The sequence below is a fragment of the Chiloscyllium plagiosum genome, chromosome 15 (genome assembly GCF_004010195.1).
Source record: "Chiloscyllium plagiosum isolate BGI_BamShark_2017 chromosome 15, ASM401019v2, whole genome shotgun sequence".
In the NCBI taxonomy this organism is placed as follows: Eukaryota; Metazoa; Chordata; class Chondrichthyes; order Orectolobiformes; family Hemiscylliidae; genus Chiloscyllium; species Chiloscyllium plagiosum.
The window spans coordinates 29,705,983-29,719,336 of NC_057724.1; the positions used below are offsets into that span (position 1 = coordinate 29,705,983).

At 38.8% G+C, this 13,354-nt stretch overlaps 1 long non-coding RNA gene across 1 annotated transcript in view; it reads left to right on the forward strand.

Annotated features, from left to right (window-relative positions):
- The first annotated feature begins 1,024 nt into the window (after window positions 1–1,024).
- The window catches only part of LOC122557490, a 120,400-nt gene continuing 108,070 nt past the window's right edge, over window positions 1,025–13,354 (forward strand). Inside the window, exon 1 of the long non-coding RNA XR_006313853.1 lies at window positions 1,025–1,143. This is a non-coding gene — a long non-coding RNA (uncharacterized LOC122557490). The remainder of the gene's footprint in view (window positions 1,144–13,354) is intronic.

Here is a 13,354-nt window from a genome sequence, read left to right on the forward strand (position 1 = left end):
AAGTTTCTGTTCTCCCACTGTTCAATAATGCAAGGGGTACCTGCGCCTAATAAGCTGCACTGAGCATACTCTACTGCATCATTGAAGAGATCTGGGAGAGAAATTGCCAGGATCTTTAGTGGCACATTGGGTTAACCACTCCAAGCTACCATTGAATCTGATGGGGCAGGTTGAGCAGGGAAACCGGTTATAAGATCTGAACTCTAGCCTGCTGGAAGGTTTGCTTACTTTTGAAACCTTGTGGTAGTTGAAATGACAAGTGTTCATCTGATTTAACATTAGTTGGAGTTAACATAAAATAGCCAGTTATCTTACAAATCTGATAATTTGATTTAACTTGAATTCAAAGGCTGCATGACTTGGACCCAGACAACCTGACTACAGTCTTCTTGCCTACAGAAACAATGAGCTTCTCTTCGAGATAACAATGACTGCATCTAATTTTTCAATTTCATATACTTTTACTAAAGATACACAAAAAAATAGAATACAAAGTCCCAATTTGTGGCAGTTTAATCTCATTAAGATCTGTTGTGTCTCTTTTTGTTAAGAGAATTCAAACTTCATTTCAGTAAACTGGTCTTGTTTTGAAACTGATCTCTTCCTTTAAATATTTCTAATTTATATAAATCTACAGTCAACAGTCTCTTTAAGCTCCATCTGTCCAGTATCTGTAGATCTCTTTGAAATATATCTCTTTTTTTACAACATCATACTGTACCACACAATTATGTGACATTCACAAACTTTGAAATTCTATTTACCAGAACTTCCATCAAGGTTATTAATAAATATTATGAACAGCAGGGGTCTAAGGACTGATCCCTAGGGAACTGTACTGGTGACAGCTGTTCAATTAGAACTCTTACCAATGATAACTACTCTCTGTTTCCTATCATTCAGTCAATTCATTGTCCAGTTGACAACTTCCTCTTTGATCCCATGGGCTTTCACTTTAACATTTAATGTTTTCAGAGGATTCTAATCCAAAACCAACTGCTGTGCATTTGACAGAAGGAGAAATTCCAGCTCAACAATCAGTCTTCCCTATATTTAAGTGTATCTGTCAACTTTAGAACTCCCTCTTCATCTATCCAGAAGTCACCCTATCAGAACATCCAGCTGTTTCTTAAGTGATTTCAGGTATTGCTTTCACTTTCCAATATATAAATCCATTCTTTGTGTGAAGAAATACTTCCTGAGACCAGTCCTAAATTTGCTTCATTAGTTTAAAGTTGTATTCCCTTGGCTGCATGTCCAAAGTTTACTTGAAGTGGTGTCATATTTATCTTTTCTCTGCTAGTGCCTGTTTTCTGCACTTCAATAAAATTAGCTCTCAGTTGCCTTTTCAAGATTGAAGTTTCTCCAGTTCTTTTATTCCTCTTATTCCAGTCTTCTACCATGAGAAATTAATCCTAATCCACCCTTCCCTCAAGATTTTATGCCTTTAGAGTCTAGAGTTGAAAATCGTATTTAAGCTGTGAGAACCATACAATTTGTGCACATCTACTTTGCCCACAGAGTTCAATGCTCTATTTGTTTTGATGATTGCTGTTTCACAGTGATTGAACTTGTTGACAGCTGTGTACTGAAATGTGCAGATGTTTTAACTTTACCCCTAGCCGTGTCAACCTTCATGCAACTCATATCATCTGATTTTTATCTTGCTTTCTGTCGTACCATACACTATAATAAACATAATTTTTTTATCCTCAGGAACTAATAGCGATAAAGGCTGAGGTTTGTGACTGTCATTGTGAGGGAGGCAAAGCTACATTGGAGGCTTCAGAACATGAGAAATAAAATAAGAATTTTCATTATAGGAAATTGACAAAATAAGCATAGCCAATTACAAGCCCATGAGTTGATGTTAATGCTAGGTAAAATGATTGGACACAAAAACAGAAATTGCTAGGAAATCTCAGCAGGTCTGGCAACATGTGTGGGAAGAAATCAGAGTTAACGTTTCATGTCCAGTCACCCTTGCTCAGGACCTGTTCTGAAGAAGGGTTGCTGGACCCAAAATATTAACTCTGATTTCTCTCCACAGATACTGTCAGACCTGCTGAATTTCTCCAGCAATTTCTGTTCCTTGTTTCAGATTTCCAGCATCCACAGTTCTTTTGGTTTTGTAAAATAATTGGACAGATTGTGAGGAATAACATTCGGGATTACCTGTATGATTTAACCTCTTGCAAACGGCAGCTATAAAGAGATGATGATTTCACTTGCTCGATTTCCTTGAAGTTTTTGAAGATTGACAGTTTAAATGAATTGTGGTAAATCCTAATTGTAGCTTTTTCAGCAGAAGTGACTAGCCTTCTGAAACACTTTTGACAATGTTTTGAAAAATTAGTACTTAATCTTTAAATAGTCAGTCTGGATGAGCTTGACACAGTTTTGTTGGAAAGCACCTGATGTGTGAGGAGTGATATCAGAGCGGGTGAAGATGTAAGAAGAATAGCATGTATCAAAGATTAGTATTCTGACTGCTGTTCTTCCTATTGTTCATTTAACAGCCTAGATTCAGAAGTTCATTGCAAATAGGTCAAATGCATGACTGAAACAGGTGGTTGCCTCATTAAATGAGGCAACGTACAATATTTGCAAAACACACTTGAATGCTTCACTCAATAAAAGTCAGTTGATAAAAAGAACAGATTTTAGACAGATAAGTCCAGAATTATTTTTGTGGAGGCATGAGAAGCAGGAATGAACCCCAAAAATAATGTTGCTTATCACAGCACATACCTTCCTCTCCCTTGACAGCATTCTGCTTGATGTCACCTTCTCTTGGGATGGGTAACCAATAATAGCCTCGTGACTACTCAATGAAATAATTTTTAAAAAGTTTCGCTCCCACCTCAGAGTATGTTCCTGCTACTTCAGCTTGGCTTCAGACAGTCCAGATATGTGCAAGCCTGGAGTAGTCAAGCTGCAATTGATGGCCCATTTGGCATACACACAATGTTACATAAACCTGCAACAGACTTTGCAGTAAGGAAGTAGCAGTAGAAGGTCAGGAAGAGGAAAGGAGATGGAGTTTTTTTTCTGATAGATTATGATTGTGATGGTAGCAAGAGCCTTTGGATCAAGATCCCATCCCTTTGTCTAACTCTTCAATATCACTGTCTATGTTCCTTGTTTTCTAACTTTCACTCCCCAGCTCAGGTATGTCAACCTGAAAAGACATAGGTAGTTTACGTCAGCAGATAAGGCTGGATGACCTATAAAGCATGATGGATCCAGAGGATTATGGAATGTTTGAGAATGTCTCCGTTTTCTAATGGAGACAGTGAAGAGGTTTACCCCTTATTTAGGAGTCATGGGATTCTGATCACATGGGAAAAAGTCTCGATGAAGATGATCAAGAAACATCACTTGCCCTCAGGCTGTGAGACTCATGGTCAGCTCTGTTCAGATTTTAAAAAATCTTTTGTCATGTCATTTTATCCCAATACCAAGGAGTTTATGTTTGTAACAGACTGATCAAGGAGAAGGCAAGGTTAAGAATTGTTTACAGGCTTAGGCTTTCTGAGAAAAATGTTTATTTCATATTAAAACTAAGCATTATTTTACAGTACATGGTAATGTGAGGTATGCCAAGCTCGAACCAAGTGGTGCTGTGAACTGAAATATTGAGGTCACAACCTCTAAGGAGTCAAAGGCCAACCCCCTTATCCTTAGCATGTAGATCTTCTCCCCTCTTCCACCAGTCACCAAGCTGTTGCAACAGTTTTCAAGCCTCAAGATGGGATTACAATGTGAACTAGTTTGGGAATGCTGCTCTAATCTCACTGCTATATTATTTAAAGTCTATTCCTAACTCAGTTTAAGTTGGCGAACTTCACATACTTCCTCTTTGTTTCCTTCTTATCTCAAGCTAACCTAACTAACTCAGTTCACAGTGTGCAAATTATGCACAGTGGAGAACAGCTTCATGACATCATCACAAGGTTGCTCAAGTGTCCTAAAACCTGGAGACAACAGAAGTACTATCCTGTCCAGTTGACGTTATATCCTGTGTTAAAAAAAAAGATTGTGCAGAAATGGAACTCCCCACTGAGTTAAAACTAAGTGCATCTCAGCTTGTGGCATACTAAGTTATATTAACCAGGACATTGTTAGTTTTGATTCCTGGTCTGGTAAAGTTCTATAATTACAAATTAGGCAATGACAGGTAAGCAATAATTGGCTGTAATGGTTTGAGAATAGGGAAGAAACTTGTTTTAAAAAAAAACTTGTCGTCACTTCTGATTGTTAAGAGGTGAGTTTGCTGAAAAATGCATAAATTTGGACATAGTATTGAGCAGATTAGTCTCCGTTGTAAAGCCTGGAATGATTAAGTGCTCTGTTAATAACCACTATCACACTATGCACATAATGAACCATCACAGTACCCTGGGCTGTGAAATGCCCATATGAATGTATTTGAGATGAATCAGTCACTGCAGGTGAGGATCAAACTGGAAAAAGCATTGACTGTAGCTGGAACAGCTGAGTGAAGAGAACTTTATATTTATGCCTGACGAAGGGTCTGATATAGAATAGAAACTTCTCAAAGTATGAATTTATTTCTTAAATGCCATCTACGATGCCAAATGTTCATATCACCTTTGACTTAATGCGGTAAAAATATTTAGAAATTTAATTAACTTTCAGTCTTCTGAAGTTTGATTTGTAACACTCGCATTGTAGTGTCTGTAAAGATAGTAGTCGCTACATGACATAATAACAGAAATATGTCAGAATCCATGAGAAAGTCTGGAATGCTGGCCTTCCACTTCACTGGAAAGGGCATGCATCATCCCTTTGCTCAGTCCCATGTTGACCTCAGACTGAGTTGTCTTTTCTGAATAAGCAGGATTCTATTCCGCTCTCCTCTGTCTGTTTTCCTGTGCGTGCTTCTTTTGCAGCCTCTCGGGACCAGGTCTGTCTGCTATCATCCCAGGATGAGAAGCTTCTGGTTGCCATTAGCATCTTCCCAATTATGATACATGGCATAAAGCTCACAAGGTATAATAGGGTATTGAAAAATGACTGAGCAGTGGGAAATGTGGGAGCACTTTCAATGGTTTGTTCTGCCAAAGTGAAAGTCTAAGAGATATCTATTAACCTTCTCTCTGCTGTGAGCACATTTAGTTATAAGTTTCCACTGAGGAATGGGTGAACAACCTATGCACAGAGCTAATAGAAATTACAATGTTACAGGCATCAATATATTGCTTTACTCATTGTGTCTGTGCCTTTTTCTGCTCGCACTATGACCTTTACTGAAACACAGCTGTCATATTGACAAATTAGCTGTGAGTTCATTTATTGATTACCATTTGTTTTAATGACTAATTTTCTGAGTTTCACAAAAAAGTGAGGTTTTTTAGCCAGCCATCAGGATTGAGAACTTGTCAACAAGTCCCTGAAATTGAGTTAGCAAATATGACATGAAGGTGATATCAACAAACCCCAAATTCTCCATGTTCTCTGGTTGTCACTGATTTTCTTGGCATGAATTGTAGATTTTAAGAAAACATTGGCAGTGCTTTACAGTGGTAGATTTATTATTGACCTAAATTTCGGAACAATTTATCTGAATTTACTAACCGGGTTTACTAACCGGGCGGCACGGTGGCACAGTGGTTAGCACTGCTGCCTCACAGCGCCAGAGACCCGGGTTCAATTTGCGACTCAGGCGACTGACTGTGTGGAGTTTGCACATTCTCCCCGTGTCTGCGTGGGTTTCCACCGGGTGCTCTGGTTTCCTCCCACAGTCTAAAGATGTGCAAGACAGGTGAATTAGCCATGCTAAATTGCCCATAGTGTTAGGTAAAGGGGTAAATGTAGGGGTATGGGTGGGTTGCGCTTCAGCGGATCGGTGTGGACTTGTTGGGCCGAAGGGCCTGTTCCCACACTGTAAGTAATCTAATCTAATCTAAATTATGTTGTCAAAAATAGAAATTAATGATGCACATTTAGACGATTAAGGTCAAGTTAGGCACAGGTCCATTACCTGACTAGAGCCCCCAAGTACCACAGAAATTATTATTTTTTAACTTTTAAAATATGTTTTTTTGAAGAAGTCTGCCACGGCTAAAAATAAAATCATTGATGTCAAGTTGCTGTCTGCAAAGGTCTGAATGGACCTTTGGAATGTCACACATGTAGAGTGTCAGGGATATTTGAAACAGAGAAAGAAACAAACCAGGAAGGGACAACAAAAGAAGGTTGTCTATCTACCCCTCTCAACCAAGAGCCACCTCTTACAAAATTTTGGTGTTTTGGCCTTCCAGGAATATACAGAAAAGGAACTAAAAATTAACTGTAATATTGGTCTGTGTGTCTGAGTGGCCTGGGTTAGAGTGGTGCTGGAAAAGCACAGCAGGTCAGGCAGCATCTGAGGAGCAGGAAAATTGACGTTTCGGGCAAAGTCCTGAAGTTTCCTGATGAAGGGCTTTTGCCCGTAACATCGATTTTCCTGCTCCTCAGATGCTGCCTAACCTGCTGTGCTTTTCCAGCACCATTCAAATCTTGACTCTGATCTCCAACATCTGCAGTCCTCACTTTCACCCTGTCTGAGTGGCCTGGCATTCTAGTGGATGGACTTCTGTGTTGTGAAGGTCACAGCTTTGAGAACCACTATTCTATACTCCTGCAATGTAGGTAAAGGAAAAGGAAAAATGCTCTCTGACTGAATGCTGAAGACAAATGAGCCAGACAAAAGAAATAGGACAACATAAGACCTCTCTCTTTCAGTGCTGCCAGTCAGTCACTTCTAATAAGAATCAGGAGAAAAGAATCTTAATCAACCTACAAAGTCGACAATCTCAACACTGACTGCTAACTGCCAACGTCAGTGCTGCTGGAAACATCCACTGCAATAGCTGCAATGTTCAACTATCCATGCTTCATGAATAATTCAGAGGATTATTCCTTTCCTTTAGATGTTTGTCCTTTTGGACTTGCATGTTATTTCTACTCTGTGTATGAGAGTTGTACTTCTATTTCTTCTCACATTTAGTGATTAATAAATTTTCTCTTTTTATTAATTCAAGGGAGCCTAGTTAAATTGGCATCTTGTAAAAAGTAAGTTCAGTTGCATCTGGGAGTAAGATGTATCCACAGGGCAGCAATCCTTTTAAAATTAAATTTAAAATAAAGAGATTGAGTGAATAAAGAAGAGTAGCCAATATATCCCTCCTCATTCAAGAGTGTAAAGGTATGGGGTATCTTGCCTGGAACCACATGTTGTGCAACTTCGTTCAGGGACCGATTGTTGCAATAGTTCTTATTTTAAAGTTTACTTTCTATGTGGAGAATTTAGAAATTAGAAGATATTGGTCCATATATTCCAATTAAAAAATGGTGAAGTTATGCATATGCACATGCTATCCAACTTTTAAGCATGGAACATTGAACAAGTAAGCTCAAGTGTTAAAAATAAATGCTGTTTGTGCAGATTCTTGGCTTTCAGCTTCAAGAAAATGCCATCTCACTATCCACCAAAATTTTGAAATATGTTAAATGGCGTGAGGTTGATCTGTTTTCAAGATGAACACAAACTGAACTCATTACAAAAAATTACTCTGTTCCAATGTTGGTACATCTATAATAACATCATTAATCTTAATTATTCTCAAAATTCTGTTCTTCTCATGTGGAACTTCAGAGGATTGTTGGGATCCACTATTTTAAGGAAGAGATATGACTAGAGTCTTAGAACATTTTAAAATAATTATTTATTTAGATTATCTCAAATTTTAGCAAAGAATGATGTCTAAGCTGTTCTACTCTGCAGAGTTCTCCATCACCATGTGATTGTGACATTATCATTGACTTAGATGGAAGGTGTGTGATTTATATAAACATGTATACATTTTTAACGTTATTTATCTTTGAGTTTGGACTTTTGAATTTTAACCTATTGGCATATGGAGTTTTCTGTATCTAGATGGGTTCAATGACTGATTTGTATGTAAGTGGTAACATGATCTTGCCTACAGAGGCCCAAGACAAAACAAACAAAGGTGACACAGTTGCTCAGTTGTTAGCACTACTGCCTCAAAGCACCAGGATCTTGGTTCAGTTCTAGCTTTATGCGACTGGGTGTGTGGAGTTTGCATGTTCTTTCCGTGTCTGCATGGGTTTCCGCTACAATCCAGAGCTGTGTAGGTTAAGAGGATTGGCTATGTTAAAAACTACACAATAGTGTCCAGGGAAGAGCAGTTTAGGTAGGTTAGCTTTGGTAAAAGCTTTGGTAAAAGCTGGCATTTTGTCAGTGTTAGATATTTCCCCTGATAGAAGGCCTCAAAGCAGCAAGGACAGCAGGTTGAGGATTATTGTCATTTCCTTTCTGGATGTTGATAATCCATAGAGGTCCACAGGATGGCTCATCTTTCTGTTCACTGGAATTGGAAGCCCAGCTCATTAAAAAGATTTATTTCCAGTCCTTCAAGGTACAAATCAACATGGAGACAAAGTCTCTTTCCCATTGCAGCCGTAGAATTGGCTATCACAATTGGGAACACTCTGAAGCTTCTGAGCTGCGAGCCGTCTGATTGGGTCAGCAGCTCAGACAGACAGGCTGCAATCCTTAACTAGATTCAAGCATTCTTACCTCTGACCCTTTTGACAATTACTGTGGTTTTGTTGGCAGCTGCTTAATTGGCTGCTGCTGATAATATCTCGTCAACAGTTCTACTTCTCAGCCTAGCATACTAAACTGCCAGCATGTGTTTCTGCCCATTGACAGCTCTTTGTGGTCCTTTCCTCTTTGCTGATTGAGTCCAGAAATACATTAATAGACTCAATATGTTTGTACATACAGGACAAACATGCTTTCAGATGCTGTTCAAACAGGATGTTAGCATTCCAATATTCAAGAATTAAGACACTTTAGGGAGCAATATTACATTACTCCTTAAAGACAAATGTGGTAGATTTTGTATTGCAGAATCATAGAAAGTTCTTTTATATAAGAAGGCCATCCAGTTTGTGCTTTAGAAATAGGGATCCATTTAGTCTGACTGTCCTGCTTTATCACCATAGTCCTGTGATTTTCTTGCCTTCAATTCTCTTTTAAATCCATGCATTCCAAATAATAATAATTTTCTTGCAGAAAAACATTTCTCTGCATCTTACTTTTGACCCTTTTTTTTCTTGGCAATTACCATAATTTTTTTGTCCTCACTGCCTCACTCCTTTGTCAGTAGAAATATCTTTTCTTCATCGATTCTGTTAACATCCTTTATGATGTTGAACACCTCCATTAAATGCCCACTTCAATTGTTCGAGTGACAACAATCCAAATTTCTCCAGTCTCATCACCCATCTCTGGTACCATTGTAGTAAACATCCTGTTCAATTCCTCCAAAGCTTTGGTATCCTTCCTAAAATGTGTACAATATTACTATCACTGTTTTAACTTGGACAATCAGACATTACATGGAATTATTTCAGCACATACTCTCAATGAAGCTTCTTCCATATGCTGAGAATATATATTACAGGTGCTAAGGGCTTCAACGTCATAGACCATTGTTGATGTGAGAAAAAGATGAATTACTACACTTTGCTAAGATATCATTGAGTTTTGTCAGCACATAAAATATAGCACAACACTGTATAGTATCCTTTCACAGTTTGCTCAAAAATAACCTTTGCAACATATCTGCTATGCTCATTACATTGCCACGGCCATCACAGTGATGACTGCGCTTAATTGTTTTTGCCTCTGGCTTCTTTCAGACAGCATTAGGAGGTTTGTGCTGCAACTCTTAGCTGGTTGCTCAACCGCAGGGCATGCCACTAAAGTTTTGTTCCTTTGCTTAGCTGAGTTCATTACCTTGCTTGTCTATGAAAAGTACAAATATCAGAAGGCTGCGTATTCTTCTAAATGACAGGACTCAACGAAGCTCAAAGGGCAAAACAATCGATGGAACTTGGTGATATCAGCTCCCTCTATCAATGGAGAATCATACATCAGTAGAAAGGAGATATATTCATAGAACAACATGGAAGTTACAATGGGAAACAGGCTTTTCAACCCAACTAGTCCATACTAATGCTAATCTGACACACAAGCAGCTGTCTTAATCCCACGTGGCTACACAGTTCTCATATGCCTTCATCCCTCTTCCCTTCAGTCAGAAATCTCTCCCATTCTGAAATCCTATTCTTAAGTGTATTCTTAGTCTCTGCTTTCATCAGTAACTCCAGTAACACAGTCTCACAACTCTCTTTTTAAAATGTTTCTGCTCCTCTCTCTGTTTTCAGGTTCTTACCTTTTAATCTTAAAGCAAAAATAATTTTATGTCAGAAGCAAGGAAGCAGCAGTAGTTCTGACCACACATCTGGGGCAGTATTGCAAAGGAAAACTAAGACCTTCATATCGGCTGATAGAAAGTATCAACAAAATAGCACAAATTCACAAGCTAGCTTGCATTAAAATCAGGAAAATTGTGTGAGGCAGATGTAGGCTAACCTATGCCAATAGAGTAATTTGGAGGAAAGTGAAAATCCCAGTGTGTTATTTTCCTGGAGGCTGAAAACCTAGTATAGAATTGAAGTTTTCCCATGTGAGTTAGCCATTGAGTATCCAGCAAAAGCAAACATTCAGCAACTCTGGATCAGCTCCCTTACAGTCTGTTTAGTCATGTTCCTCATGACATTTTTAATTTAAACAATCTGACGCACCAATATTTTTATAAACGTTTTTCAACATAAAGCAGGTACAGTATAAGAATAAATGATACTTCCTTCCCCATTAATTTCCATCTGTAATCCCTGAGAAACATTTCTGGTCATTCTGAACTTTGCCTGGACTCCTCCAGGGGATTTCATTGAAGACTCTGTGGACATTTATGTTGAGAGGAGCAGATGTTAGTAACTTCAAAACCCTGTTGTGTTTTCTACACCCTTCCAGAAAGTTATTGCTGATTTGGTATTTTAACAGCAGAATATGTTGGACTGCAGCCAACTTTAATACAATTAGGAAAGGACTATTTTTCTTTTAAGAATAGACATGGAATTAGGGATGTAGGGAATGGAGTTTATTTCGCTCCAGTTTATGAAAACTTGCACTTACTTGGCATATTTAACATGGTATAATATCCCAAAGCAATTCACAATAGTATTAACAAACAGAAATTGACACCAGGGGCAGGTGGGGGTGTTTCTGTGAGTGCACAAGGTGTGAAAGTCCTGGAAATTGACATTAGGTCAATTACAGCTTTCTTCAGGATAGGTTGTGAGTCCACTATGGAACCTAAGCTGGTGGGAAAATAACTGAACTGATTTAAAAGGTGATAAGAGACAATTATCTCTGAATTTCTTCTTTCCCATTAGCACATGGCTCTGTCTGCACCTCCCTGGGCTCAATGAGGTGAGTGCACAGCTGGGAGAGCTTCTTCAATGAAACTGAAAAACTGAAGATTTTTTTTTTAAAAAAAGGAAAACTAGGAAGAAGGCTGTTATGTCACAGTGGTAATGTCCATATCTCTGGGCCAGATGTCATGGATTCAAGGCCAACTTGCCACACACTATTGCAATATCAGAAATAGTGAAGACCTGGAAAGACTTTGATCAGTTAGACTGAAGAGCTCCAGTCATGGCCATGGAGAAAGTGCTGTTGAAAACACTTCTGCCCTCAGAGAATGTTTTCACTGCTTTGACAAGTGATTGCTACTTTCTCAGAAGGCTCTTCACCTGTCAGCACCTCATTCACTTTAAGGGGCACTAACCTCCTGCCAGCCTTTGCTATGGTATGGAGGGGAAGGATGCAGCTTCTGCAGCTCCACCTTCAATCTCCAAGTGGTAAGAGCAAGCAGCTTCATAGCCAAAGGCAGCATCATTGGATAAGGTTCCCCAATTCATTCTGGTTGCAGACCGGAAACCCTACAATGATGATGTCTTGGGCGAGGAGGTGTGACCTGGCTCCCCTTTATTCACCCACTCCCTTGGTTGTTCCCAGACCCAAAAGGAGCCAATTTAAGCAGGCTTTCTTGAATTAACGAAAGGAGTGAGTTTATTAATTGCTGCATGAGATCAAGCACCATCACAACACATGCAAACACTGATTAGAAATAATAGGTGAGTCCAAAAAAGGTAAAAGTTTTTTTTTAAAACAAGGTTATATAGACCAATCTGTCAATTGTTTGTGAAGAGCAGATAGTTAAATCTTGCTGCTGTTGCAGTGGATGTTTCTAGCATCACTGATGTTGGTAGCTGAACATTTTGCTTTTCACAATCCTTAGTTTTGCAGATTGGTTGCGATTCTGTAGTTCTGTTTCCTTTTGACCATGATTGAACTCCAGTATTCTGAGTGACATAGAGTTCTTTGTCCTGTTTGCTTTTGTCTGATTCGCTCTCTGAGTGTTGCACAGGGTCTTCCTTTACCTTCAATACAGGGGTGAGTTAGGGATAATTCTTTGACTAGGGCCTTCACAGCATGCTAATGAGTCAAACCCAGACTGGAACACATGAAATGTTCAGTCTCACTAGCCCCCTCCAGTAGAGGTGAAACTGGCTTTTTAACCATATCATTGTGCAGTCTTCAAAGGGAAAACACACAAAATATATCTGCAGTATGGGGCATAATCTGTAGTGAGTGGCATGTTGTTTACCAGGGCACTCAATGTCTTTGTAGTCATGAGAGATTACAGTCCAGTGTATTTTGACTTGCTTCTTTCCCCCTCTTTGAAGAGCTGTTGTTTGCTGTTCCCTTCACATCTGTAGGTATGATATTTCATGGGCCTTTCTCATCAGAGAGGTTAAAGAAGAATTAAATACATAAAATAACAACACATTTTCATTCTTTTAGCCTCAGTCAACGTCATCCTTTCAGTTTTAGCCAGGTCACTTTAAGTTCTGGACAAAGTTTAAAAAAAATCATACAACACCAGGTTATAGTCCAACCGTCTAATACCTGGTGTTGTGTGATTTTTTAACTTTGTTCACTCCAGTCCAACACCGGCACTTCCACTTTTAAGTTCTGGACATGGTGTCTGCAATTATATTTGAGTTCCAATAGTGAGGGTGATTTTCAGCTAGCTGGTGGAACAAAGAAGCTCCAATGGAATAATCTGGCATTCTGGGGTCTTGACGTTTCTGCAAAAGTCAATGTTTATGGTCAATATTAACTGTGGTCTCCTTGTATCCATATCAGACATATATCTCAAAGTATCTGAGAACTATTAAAATTTGGAGCTACAAACACAGGCCCATTTGTTAAAATGACCATCATCTTTTCAAATACATTTTGGCTTTCTCCAGTAGTAGGTTTGTCAGTGATGCAAATACTGAACTGAAGGTTTGGAATGAGCTTCTGGTAAAATGTGCACATTCCCAAGAACCTCATAAA